Source organism: Chrysochloris asiatica, unplaced genomic scaffold (assembly GCF_000296735.1).
Source record: "Chrysochloris asiatica unplaced genomic scaffold, ChrAsi1.0 scaffold00098, whole genome shotgun sequence".
Lineage (NCBI taxonomy): Eukaryota > Metazoa > Chordata > Mammalia > Afrosoricida > Chrysochloridae > Chrysochloris > Chrysochloris asiatica.
The window spans coordinates 290,953-303,190 of record NW_006408616.1 but is presented as its reverse complement, the minus strand read 5'-3'; the positions used below and the strand labels follow the sequence as shown (position 1 = coordinate 303,190).

Sequence of the window (12,238 nt, the reverse complement as noted above, 5' to 3'; positions counted from 1 at the left end):
TATAGGTACCTAGTCTTGAGATTCTATATTGGATTGTCAATGCACTAGCAGAAGACACACAGAATTGTTTTAATACCAAGTTTGTCAAGCTATACCAACTTTTTCTTGTTCTATTAAAATTAATTGTTCTTCTGCAACTGTCTCCCATAGCCATTATACCACACTACTCATGCTGATCCGGCTACTTCTTAGTGTCTGATAGCTAACTATGGGAGTTTTTTGCTCAGTAAATTCTGTTCACTAGGTTCCTTAATTGTCTTCCTCCTGTGCAGATAGGTGTTCGTCTACCCAGATATGTGACATCTAAAATTTCATCAGCAACTCAAAACTTACTTGACTTTCTAAATCCATATGCAATAGTCTAAGATATAGAGATCATTTAGAATGTAACCTGGGTTGTTTTCCTGAAAACTCTTGTGACTATCCAGGAGACACTTTAAAACTGCACTTCTACCTGATTGAAGTATCTTTTAAATAGCTCTGTATGATTTCAAAGCAAGCTTGAAATGGCAATACAGTGGGTAGCACAAAACTCTTCTTCCAAAGGACACCAGGATTTCCTGAACATTAGTATACATCTCTAACCAGTACAATGTTGGACTCAGTTTTCTGATATTCCATACAGATTCAACATTTCTCTCTCCTTCAGTGACTTGAGTTTCATAGCAATAGGCCAGAAGGATGTCAATCAAACTGTATTATACTTGACGATGGGCTTGCTTATCCAGCAGATACAATTTATTGACAAATTTTCACAGCTAGTATTTCTCATCATCAGAAAATGACACTAGTACAGCATGGTTTTCTTGCTCCTGGCTCTTTCCCAAAGAATGCATCATTTTTGAATATGTATCAATCCACCAAGGTTCATACTTCAAAACCTGTTCAATTGCCCTCATCTTCAGGAAGGTCAGCTAGGTAGTAGTGATCAGGATCAAATTTGGCCAGCTCAGCAGCCAGGCATCTCTCTCTTTGTTCAGCAGCAGGAATAGAATCTGGAACCTCAACATCAATAACTTCACTCAGTTCATGTAACCGCTGAAACATGCCTGATTGTAAGCTGCCAAATCCATAGTGGCATTGCAGATTCACAGCACCTTCTGAAAACTTCTCATAGGGGACTGTTCAATTTCCCAATCAAATCTTCATCATCATCTTCTACACCTTCCTCAGAAACCTCAGAAGCACCTATTTCTTCCACAAGTGGCTTCTTATTTTTGGATTTTCTGGGTGCAAGGAGAGCAGTCAGCATGTTCAGCCCCTCAAAATGTTACCAGGAGTTTCTTTGGGCAATCAAATGGTAAAAATTCCTTTATCTGCATCATAGGATCTATGCTCACTTCCATTTTTGACAATTCTTCCAGGAAGAGTTAATCTCAGAAAATATGGCTTGGCATAGAACTTGAAGTCAACTCCTTCGAAATAGACATCAAACTCAGAGACTCATGTGATTAGGGTACATAGATGGCAATGGTGAGGAAGTTGGGGTCCTGGCTGTGATGGAACACTGGGGTCAGCATCACCCAGCCAGAAGCTGGTGCCTGCATCAGGCACACTGACACTGCTCTGAATCATAAGAATCTTATCCCCATCTCCTTTAACCAGATCCATCTAGACAAGATGAAAACTGTTCAGTGGGGATTCTACCTTCCCCTGCACACTCTGAAACTAAACTCCCTCTTGAAAACTTGTAAGCCTGCCACTTCATGCCTTTATAGCCTCCCCTACCCTACCCCGGCCCCATTTTAGGCAACTAATGTCTAAAGTTGCCTATTCCTATCAACACTGTATACAGAGGGGATAGATTTGATCCTTGATGTGAAGACTCCTTCCCCTCTCAGTTGGTATTTTAAGCCACTACATACATATGGAGAAAGATGAGGATTTCTGCTCCCGTAAAGATTTACAGCCTTGAAAACCCTGTATAGGGTCGTTATGAGTCAGAATTGACTCCACGGCACATAACAACAACATTTGTAAGTATAGGTCAAGTTCATCAAATTGTGGCAATTTACACTTGTTTATGTTACCAAAATTTTTTATTTTCCTCTAGTGGAGTTCTAGGAGTCCTGGTGTGGCACTGTGGGGTAATATGTCAGATTGCAAAATCATTTGAACTGCAAGATCAGTGGTTCAAGCTCATCAGCTGCTCCTTGGAAACCCTATACAGCGTTGCTATGGGTCGGAACTGACTAGATGACACTTTAACAGCAACAACAGCAGTAGAGTTCTGATCATCCAGCCATTGAAGCTAAGTCAAATGGGTACTATCTGAGAGTTTAGGCATTCTTGTGGGTCTCCTTCACTTCATATCAGTTGGACGCTTCATTCTTAGTTCTAGCCTTCCATGGCTAGCTAGGTCCTTGTCCATGGGCTCAGGAGTCCCCAGATCTCACCATACTTCAGACCAACCAGCCCTTCCTCTTCTTTTGGTCATCTCCAGGTCGACGGGAGTCTATGGAACGTGGTTGAACTCAGTCCATATCTTCATTGTTGCCTTTCCCACTCACCATTAGGCCAATGTGGTTTCCAGGAAGCTTACATGCCTGCTTGTGTATTCCCTTTGAGTTTCCATCTTGGAGGGGGTTTGTTCTGAAGGAATTTGGTTGCTTTCCTTGATGTCTCCTGGATGTATAACTTGCTTGTTCTTGGAGTATCCAATCAGACTACCGTTTTAGCCTTTTTTTATTTGATTTTTCCTGATGGTCTTTCTTTCAAGAAGTATCTTCTGCTCCTATAGCTGCTCCAGGCTGATCTGCTTGTCCCTTTAGATGGGAATGTCTCTGGATGTGGCTCAGGTTTCCACCTAAGGTCCTATACCCTACAAAGGTTCCACAAGAAGCTTAATTCTCTGGGCAAGTTCTAGAACTCCTTTTAGGTATTCCAATCAGTTATAGGCTGAAGATGGGCTTACAAGCTTTCTGTAATCATGTTTCCCAATATTCCTTTCTATCCCACTCAAATGTGTATTTTACAATAGTTGGCAAGGGAAAACAATATTCATAAGACAGTCAAGCATTTTAACATTATTTATCTTCTTTCACCCATTCAGACTATGCTTTGATCCCTGTATCATAGAGCCCTATAGTTCCAAGGTTGAACATACATCACTATCTCTGTCCCATTTGGCCCATGCAAACCTGCTTAAGTGTTCCCCTATCTATCTTGTTCTTCCATCCCCTTCCCCCTAACTATGATGTGTCTATCCCCTAATCTATGCTCTACTGTCCCCACCCCTGGTAACCAACATATATATATGTTTGTTTGTTTTTTCTTGTCGTATGGGTATCTTTTCTTAAGCTTATACAATAATGGTCTTACATAATATTTGTCCTTTTGTGACTGACTAATTTTATTCAGCATAATGTCCTCAAGGTTCATCCATGTTATGCAGTGGCTTACAGCTTCTTTGTTATTTTTCAAGGTAGCATATTATTCCATTATGTGTATGCACCAAAGTTTGCCTATCCATTCCTCTATTGATGGGCACTTAGGGTGTCTCCATCTTTTTGCTATTATGAATAGTGCAGCACTAAACATTGGTGTACACATATCATGTTCTGGCTTGTATTTCTTGTGGATAGATACTAAGTAAGTAGAGGAATTGCTGGATTATAAAGTATTCCTATTTCCAACTTTCTGAGTAAATGCCATACAGTTTTCCAGAGTGGTTGGACCATTTTGCCTTCCCACCAGCTAGTTTAATCTTTACAGAAGAAGATTGCCATGTCTTTTTTCCTGCAGAATGGATAATGGCTTTGAACTGCCCATCTTTCAGTTAGCAGGAAGTGCTTAGCCATAGCACCCCCACTCTATGTTTCTGTTGAATGGATGGAGAAATTTTTCTTTGGACCCAGTCTGGAAGCTAATCTCTTGTAAAATGCAAATGGAAAAATAAAACCAAAATAAATAAACAAAACAGCAACAGCAAAAAGCAAACATAATAAAGGCTTTTCCATTGCTACAGCCTAATAGAGAACACAGAGGCAACCAGCCAAAGAACAAAGCGTACCAAACATGTAGACCTGAGCATATCACAAGGCAACTGCAAATAGAGTACCTGTCATTCCTGGCTAATAATTAAAAAGGTGGTAAGCTTTTTCAGAAGCTTAATTTTACTTTTAATTATCAAAGTAAGAAAGGTTATGATATTTGGCTGCATTATTGACAAATACAATCAATGATAACATGATCATGTATTAGTCAACAAGTTGGAGGAAAACAAAATCTTCTTAAGAACCTAAAATAAATAATCTGAAACTGGTAATGAGGGCCCCAGAGGCAGGAAAGTAATCATTTTAGGAAAGATTCATTTGGGCCAAAGAGGAGGATGGTAGGCAGAATCTGAAAAAACAAAGCCTGATGGGACCAGAAAAAACGCTTTTAATTACATATATCTAGTCCTTATGAATTTGGTCTCCTTTGGGAAATCAATATCATAAACCTATTATGAATTGCTTGTAGCTAAGTGTATGTTGTATGTGTATTCTACAGTCTGCTCAAGCATTTTGATGAATTTATTTGTTAGTTTAAAAACATCTTAAGGCAAAAGTCTCCTCCATACGTCAAGTATTTAAAATAACAAAAACAAAAAGCCTGCATGGAAAAGAATACAAATGATGACCATGAAGGAGCATTATGTTTTGATCGAAATGTTCAATATCTTGATAGGGATATGTGATACATTTGGTATTGTTGTTGTTAAACACACTCAAGTTGGTTCTGACTCATAGAAACCCTGTGTAGGATTCCTGAGGAGCTGCTGGTGGGTTTGAACCACTGACCTTGTGGTTAGCAGTCCAGTGCTTATTCTATAGCACCTCACCAAGAGTACATAAGAGTTTATTTTAGTTCCAATTCAAGCTCATACATTGGTCCTTGTGGATTTATTTTAATCTTTTTCAGCTTCAGTCTGGACTTGCATATGAGCCATTGCTGGTCTGTTTGACAGTTGGCTCCTAGCCCTATTTTGGATAATGATATTGAGCTTCTTCATTGTCAATTTAATTCCTATGTGTTCCATCTAGTGATGTCCATGTACACAGTTGACATTTATGTTGTTGAAAAAAGCTGTTTGTGATGAAGAAATCATTGGTCTTGCAAAATTCTATCATATGATTTCTAGCATCATTTCTATCACCAAGACTATATTTTCCAACTTCAGATCCTTCCTCTATGTTTAAATTTTTACATTCTAGCCACAAGCAATTATCAGTGTATGTTGATTGCATGTTTGATCAATTTCAGGCTGAAGAAGTTGGTAGAATTCAATTTTTTCAACTTTGACTTTAAAGGTTGATGCATAAATTTGAGTTATACTCATATTAACTGGTCTTCTTCCTTGCTAGTAAATGGACACTAACTTAACATAGACAGCACTGTACTTCAAATAGATCTTGAAATGCTCTTTTTGATGTGAGATGGCATTCCTCTTAAATTTATTATTCATGGCATAATAAGACACAGAATTGTCCAACTTTAAATGGCCAATATATTTCAGCTCACTAATGCCCAGGATATCGACCTTTATGCATTCCATTTTGTTTTTAAGGGCTTCCAATTTTCCTGGATTCATACTTAGTACATTCCACATTCTGATTGTTAATGGATGTTTGTAGCTGTTTCTTTTCATTTTGAGTTGTACCCCATCAGCAAATGAAGGTCCCAAAAGCTTTGCTCTATCCACATCAGTAAGGTCAACTACTCTGAGGAGGCAGCTCTTCCCCAGTTGTGTTTTGAGGGATTCATCTTCTGATACTGTATCAGACAGCGTTCTGCTTCTACTCATCAAGTTTTCAGTGGTTAACCTTTCAGAAGTGGTCCATCTCTACTTCTTTCTTGTCTATCTTAATCTGGAAGTTCTGCTGAAATCTTTCCATCATTGGTGCCCCTGATGGTATTTAAAATAAAGATAGCAGAGCTTCCAGCATCACAGCAACACACAAGCCACTACAGTACAACAGATGAGTTATAATATGTGTTGACACACACATATATTTCCATTTTTACCTAAGTGTGTCATTATTACTATATACAAAAAGAAACCCAGTTTTTTTTCTTTCTTCATTTCTTTTCTTCTTAAAGAAAGGTTCATTTGAGAACTGTGCCAGGGAAAGTTTAAAAAGAAAGAAAGAAAGAGAGAGAGAGAGAAAGAAAGAGAGAAAGAAAGAAAGAGGCCTGAAATATATCATGGAGCCAGAAAAAAGGAAGATGTACTCTAAAGAATAATGGGTGCATTTAAAAACAGTACAGGAACTAGCTTTAAAGAGGTTTCACTGGACATCGATATGGGGAGAAATTAAGAGGACACATGAATCAGTCTGAAGGAGGTTCAACTGGACAATTTGAGCATAAACATAAATAATGAAAGTAACAGATTATAACTCATTGAATAAAATCAAAACTCATGAGTCCATACTGAAATAAATGAGTATAGGAAGGAGTAATGAAAATTCTGTCTTAGAATACCAACTAATAAATACTAATAAATGCTAACATGAACATTATATAGTGTTTTATTTGATTATATTTATATAATAAAACTTTCATTTAATGCTAAAACTAGTGGATTAAAGTTTGATGAGAAATTGAATATTTTTATAAACATTATATAGTCTCAATGTATCTTTCTAAAAATTATTTATTATAATAACTTTATATTAATAAAACTGGCAGATATAATTTAAATATGTGATCAGAGCTAACACCAGTATTTAGACAAACTGATAACATGTACTTCAATCTATAATGTACTGAGAACCACATACTGTTATTTAGTGGTATCCCTGCCCAAAATGTGTGCAACCAGAATCTAGTTATGGGGAAATATCAGATATACCCAGATTGAGTATAGTTTACAAAACAATTGGCTACTCCATTAAAAACAATCAATAAAGTCAGAAAAAAAGTACTTTAAAAGACTGAGAAAACCCCTTTCTGAAGCAATGGAGACTAAGGTACTAAGAAGGTGAACTGAGTGCTAGACTAGATCCTGGACCATGAAAAAAAAAAAAATCCATAAAGGACATTATTAAGACAATTAATATAATTTGAATACAGACTATAGATTTGATAATAATATCAAACCAATGTTAAATTCTCAAATTTTGAAAATTGAGTTCTGGTTATATAACAGAATAGAGAATGAGAAAGAGAGAAACCAAATGAAGCATAAATAATTTGTATGTGGAAATCCATTTTATAATTCTTGTTAATGTTTGGAATGATATCCAAGTCAAAAGAATACTGGTGTCCAACAGGACAGATCACGAAAAAGAATTTACAGAAAGCTTCACTCTAGCAAAGTTTATTTCTGGCTGAGATTTTTATATAGGAAGGAAAATGAAGACATTGGAGACACAAATGTATGTTCTGGTTAGGAATCACGGACAATCAAGTGAATACTTGGGTTCTTAGTCACAACTGTAAGTATGTGTAAGTGATTTTAAAAAGTTTTGTGTGTCTACTATGATGAGCACACACAGAAAAACTGCTGCTTCTGTTTTTGTCAATTAAGAATTTAACTGGATCAATGTTTGCCAATCTTTTTTGACCCACTAGTCTCTCTTAACAACCTGCGATATGCAGATGATACAACCTTGATCGCTGAAAGTGAAGAGGACTTGAAATATTTACTTATGAAGATTAAAGAGCACAGCCTTCGATATGGATTGCATCTCAATGTCAAGAAAACAAAAATCATCACCACTGGACCAATAAACAACATTCTTATCAATGGAGAAAGGATTGAAGTTGTCAAGGACTTCATTCTTCTTGGATCAACTATCAACACTCGCGGAAGTAGCAGTCAAGAGATCAGACGACGTATTGCACTGAGCAAATCTGCTGCACAGGAACTTTTTAAAGTATTGAAGAGCAGAGATGTCAGCTTGAGGACTAGGGTGCGCCTGACCCAGGCCATTGTGTTTTCAATAGCCTCATATGGATGCGAAAGCTGGACAGTGAATAAAGAGGATCGTAGAAGAATTGATGCCTTTGAGTTGTGGTGTTGGAGGAGAATACTGAGGGTGCCATGGACTGCCAAAAGAACCAATAGATCTGTTTTGGAAGAAGTGCAGCCAGAGTGCTCCTTGGAGGCCAGGATGGCTAAGCTTCGTCTCTCCTACTTTGGACATGTAGTCCGGAGGAAACAATCGTTGGAGAAGGATGTCATGCTGGGTAGGGTGGAGGGTCAGAGAAAAAGAGGAAGACCTCCAACGAGATGGATCGGCCAGGTGGCATCATTGATGGACTCGGGGGTGGCAGCGGTGGTGAGGTTGGCCCAGGATCGAACATTGTTTCGTTCTGCTGTGCATGGAGTCGCTATGAGTCGGTTCCGACTCGATGGCACCTGACAACAACAACAACAGTCTCTCTTACAATAATGAATAATTTCTTGAAATTTTTATGGGTTACAAAAAAAGGCTGACTTAAAAATAAATTATTGTCCTTAAAAAGAGTTTTATTTTAGATACTTTTAGATAGTTGTGAACTTTATTTAATTGTGCTACGTATGATGACAGATATCTATCTTTCCTTGTTCAGCACAATATGCACTTTTTATTTTAAATTAATGTATCAAAAGCATGAGCTGCTAAGAAATAAATCTAAAGATGACAATATGTTGTGTTTGGTTTGAAGGAGTAATATTTTGAAATGTAGATTGGAGTCATCTATTCCATTTTTAAGGAGTTAAAATAAAAAAGCTAATTTTATTATATTTGAAATTTAAAAAATGTCTTAAAATCAACAAGCTTTGTCTGATAATGTTTTTATTTTGTGAGTGTGTATGTGCGTTTTATTTTAACTGAGGAAAATCCAATTTTACAGAATTTCTCTGAGTATGCAAAGCCTACATAGATACAATTTTCTGCTTTGTTCTATTATTTCTTTTCAAAATTTGTTTGAACTCTAGAACCACAAATAGATGTTTAGAAATAATTTTGAGTACATTAATGGAACTTAAAGATTAGGTGAAGTTGATCTTGAGGGAAACATATAACCTTTTATAATGATTTTTATGCTTTCCATTAAGTTATATTTCATTATCAGCGTTCTTCATGCTTTCTGTCTTTATAAAATGGTCCATTAAAATATAAATAAAACACTGTATAATCATGAATAAAAACTATTTACAATCGTCAATTGGTCCAAACAACTCTGATACTCAGCTGAATGACAAATAGAAGGACAGGCTGAGATATGCACACACTTATCTGATTAACAATAATCTCTGAGCATCTCTCTTGATGGTTATTCAGAGCTTCAAACTGTTTCCTTAAAATAAATTGGCAAATAATTTTGTTTTTATTTTTAAAAGCAGAAATCTGAACTGATACCATTATTGCCTGTTACTGCTTGAAACTCAGTGTGAAGTATTGAGTGAGTAGCTCCGTGTAGGTGCCTTCCAGAGCTAATCCTCAGCGAATCCAGTTAAGAAAGGTTATGGAAGCCTTGGGGCTTTTTGGTAAACGAAACCCCGTATTATCAAAGAGAAGGCAAAGAAAGAGGAGACTGATATGACAAAAGATTCTTGGAGAGAAAGCAAAATAATTAGACAAACTAGAAAAGAAACAAAGAGTAGTTAAGAACAGAGCATTAATATGGATAAGAATTGTACTACATTCTTATTACATTACAAAGAAAATCAATTCCTATGACACTATTCTTCTGTTTCTTAAGCCATTCTTTTTTTTTTTTTTTTTTTTTTGGAAAAAAGCTTATAATGATTCCCAAAGGAAAAACAAACAATATCAACTATAACCCCATCCAGAGATAATCACTTGAAAACTCTAGTCTAGGTCCTTTAATGTTTTATATAAAGAGGAGGCTTCAAAAAATTTGTAGAAAACTTCAATCATTTACAAATTTTATTTGTCAACTTACTTTCTGAAGTCCTTTCGTTCATCAGTGGATACTACACCGGTTGTACCTCCACTTTACTGACATACTTATAGAGAGGCAGTTTAGAGTACAGGGAGTCACTGAGTTATGAATAGTCAATTTATTTGTCTTTTCCAACTTCACAGTCATCATGCTGATTCTGACTCAGAGAGTCCTTGTATAACAGAGTAGAACTCTGCTGCATAGGATTTCCAAGACTGCAAATAATTGTGGGAGCAGACAATTTGGCTAATAGTGACATTGTATAGATTTTCTGAGGCTGTAAATCTTTCTGAGAGCACAAAGCCTCGTCTTTCTCCAGAGAAGCAGTAGGTGGGCTTGAACTGCCAACACTGAGGTTATCAATCCAGTGCTTATCATATATGAAGGCTACATATCCCAAGTGTCTGTCATACTGTGCTGCTGGAAGTTATGCTACTGGTGTTTTCAAATACCAGCAGGGTCATCCATGGTGAACAGATTTCAGTGGAACATCCAAACTAAGTATAGACTAGGAAGAAGAGGCAGCCCACTTCTGAGTGCTCAATCCCTGATAATCCTAGTAATAGAAGCCGAACATTGTCTCATGTAGGGCCAGAAGATGAGACTCATGTTGGAAGGCATTCAAAATACGACTTGGGAAGAACTGCTTTCTCAAATTAGAGTTGAGCTTATGATGTGGATGGAGCAAAGTTTTCAGGACATTCATTTGCTGATGTGACACAATGCAAAATGAGGAAAACAGCTGCAAGTATCCATTAATAATTAGAATATGGATTGTACAAAGCATGAATCTAGGAATATTGGATGCCATTAAAAATGTAATGGAATGCATAAAGATCGATATTCTAGGCATAGTGACTTGAAGTAGACTGGCATTAACCATTATGAATTAGATAAACATATGGTTTACTATGCCTGGAATGACAAATTGAGGAGGAATGGCATCACATTCTTCATTATAAAGAAACATATCAAGATCTATCTTGAAACCAAATGTTGTCTGTGATAGGGTAACCTTTATACGCCTACAACAAAGCCAATTAACACAACTGTTATTCAAATTTATGCACTAACCACAAAAGCCAAAGATGATAAAATTGAAGAATTTGACTAACTTCTTCAGTCTGAAATGGATCAAACATGTAATACAGATTCATTCATAATTATTGGTGATAAGAATATGATAGTTGGAAACAAAAAAAAAGAGATCCATAGTTGGAAAATATGGCCTTGGTGATAGAAATTATGCTGGAGACCACATGATAGAATTTTTCAAGAGCAACAACTTATTCATTGCAAATACATTTTTTCCCCCAATAATGTAAATGGCAACTATCCATGTAGACCCCAACAGGGGTCCCACCATCTGTGACAAGAACCAATGAAGAAGCTCCATATTATCAGCCTAAACATGGTCCAGGGCTGGCTGTGGAATAGACCATTGCTTTCTCTTATGTAAATTCAGTCTGAACCTGAAGAAAACTAAAACAAGTCCACAAGTGCTAAAATTATGACTGTGAGTATATGCCATCTTAATTTAGAGAAAAAACTCAAGAACAAATTAGACACATTGAACACTAAAAACTAAAGATTAAGTGAGTCATGGAATGACATTAAGAATATCATATATGAGGAAAGCAAAAGGGCATTAAAAAAACAGGAAAGGAAGGAAAGTCCAAAATGGATGTCAGAAGAGATTCTGAAACTTGCTCTTTAATGTAAAGTAACTAAAGAGAATAGAAGAAATGATGTAAAAGAGCTGAACAGAAAATGTCAAAAGGCAGCTTGAGAAGACAGTCAAGCATTGTAATGAAATGCACACAAAAAAGTAATGATATGCACAAAACTTGGAGTTATAAAACCAGAAGGGAAGAACACATTCAATGTTTCTTAAGCTGAAAGAACTAAAGAAAAGGCTCCAGCCTCGGCTGCATGAAGTCCTGATGTGGCACTGTAGACTAAGCACTGGACTGCCAACTCTAAGGTTGGTGGTTCATACCCACCAGCTGCTCTTCAGAAACCCTAAACAGGGTTGCTTTGAGTCAGGGCTGACTCAACTACACTTAACATTAGCAGCAGGTTGCAGTGTTGAAAGATTCTATTGGCAAAATATTGAACCCATGTAGGAAACATCAAAAGAAGATGGAAGTCACTGTACTAAAAAAAATTGGTTTACATGCAACCATTTTAGGAGGTAGTCTGTCTGTCGTGCTGTGGTGGTTTGAGTTGCTGTGATTCTGAGGGCTATGCCACCAGTGTTTTAAATAACCAGCAGGGTCACCCATGGTGGAAAGGTTTCAGATGAGCTACAAAACAAAGACAGACTAGGAAGAAAGAGTGACAAACTACTTCC

At 36.8% G+C, this 12,238-nt stretch overlaps 1 pseudogene; it reads right to left on the bottom strand.

The window, feature by feature from the left end:
• Nucleotides 1–341: 341 nt before the first annotated feature.
• Nucleotides 342–1,520, bottom strand: LOC102825763 (annotated as a pseudogene).
• Between the last annotated feature and the right edge of the window lie 10,718 nt (nt 1,521–12,238).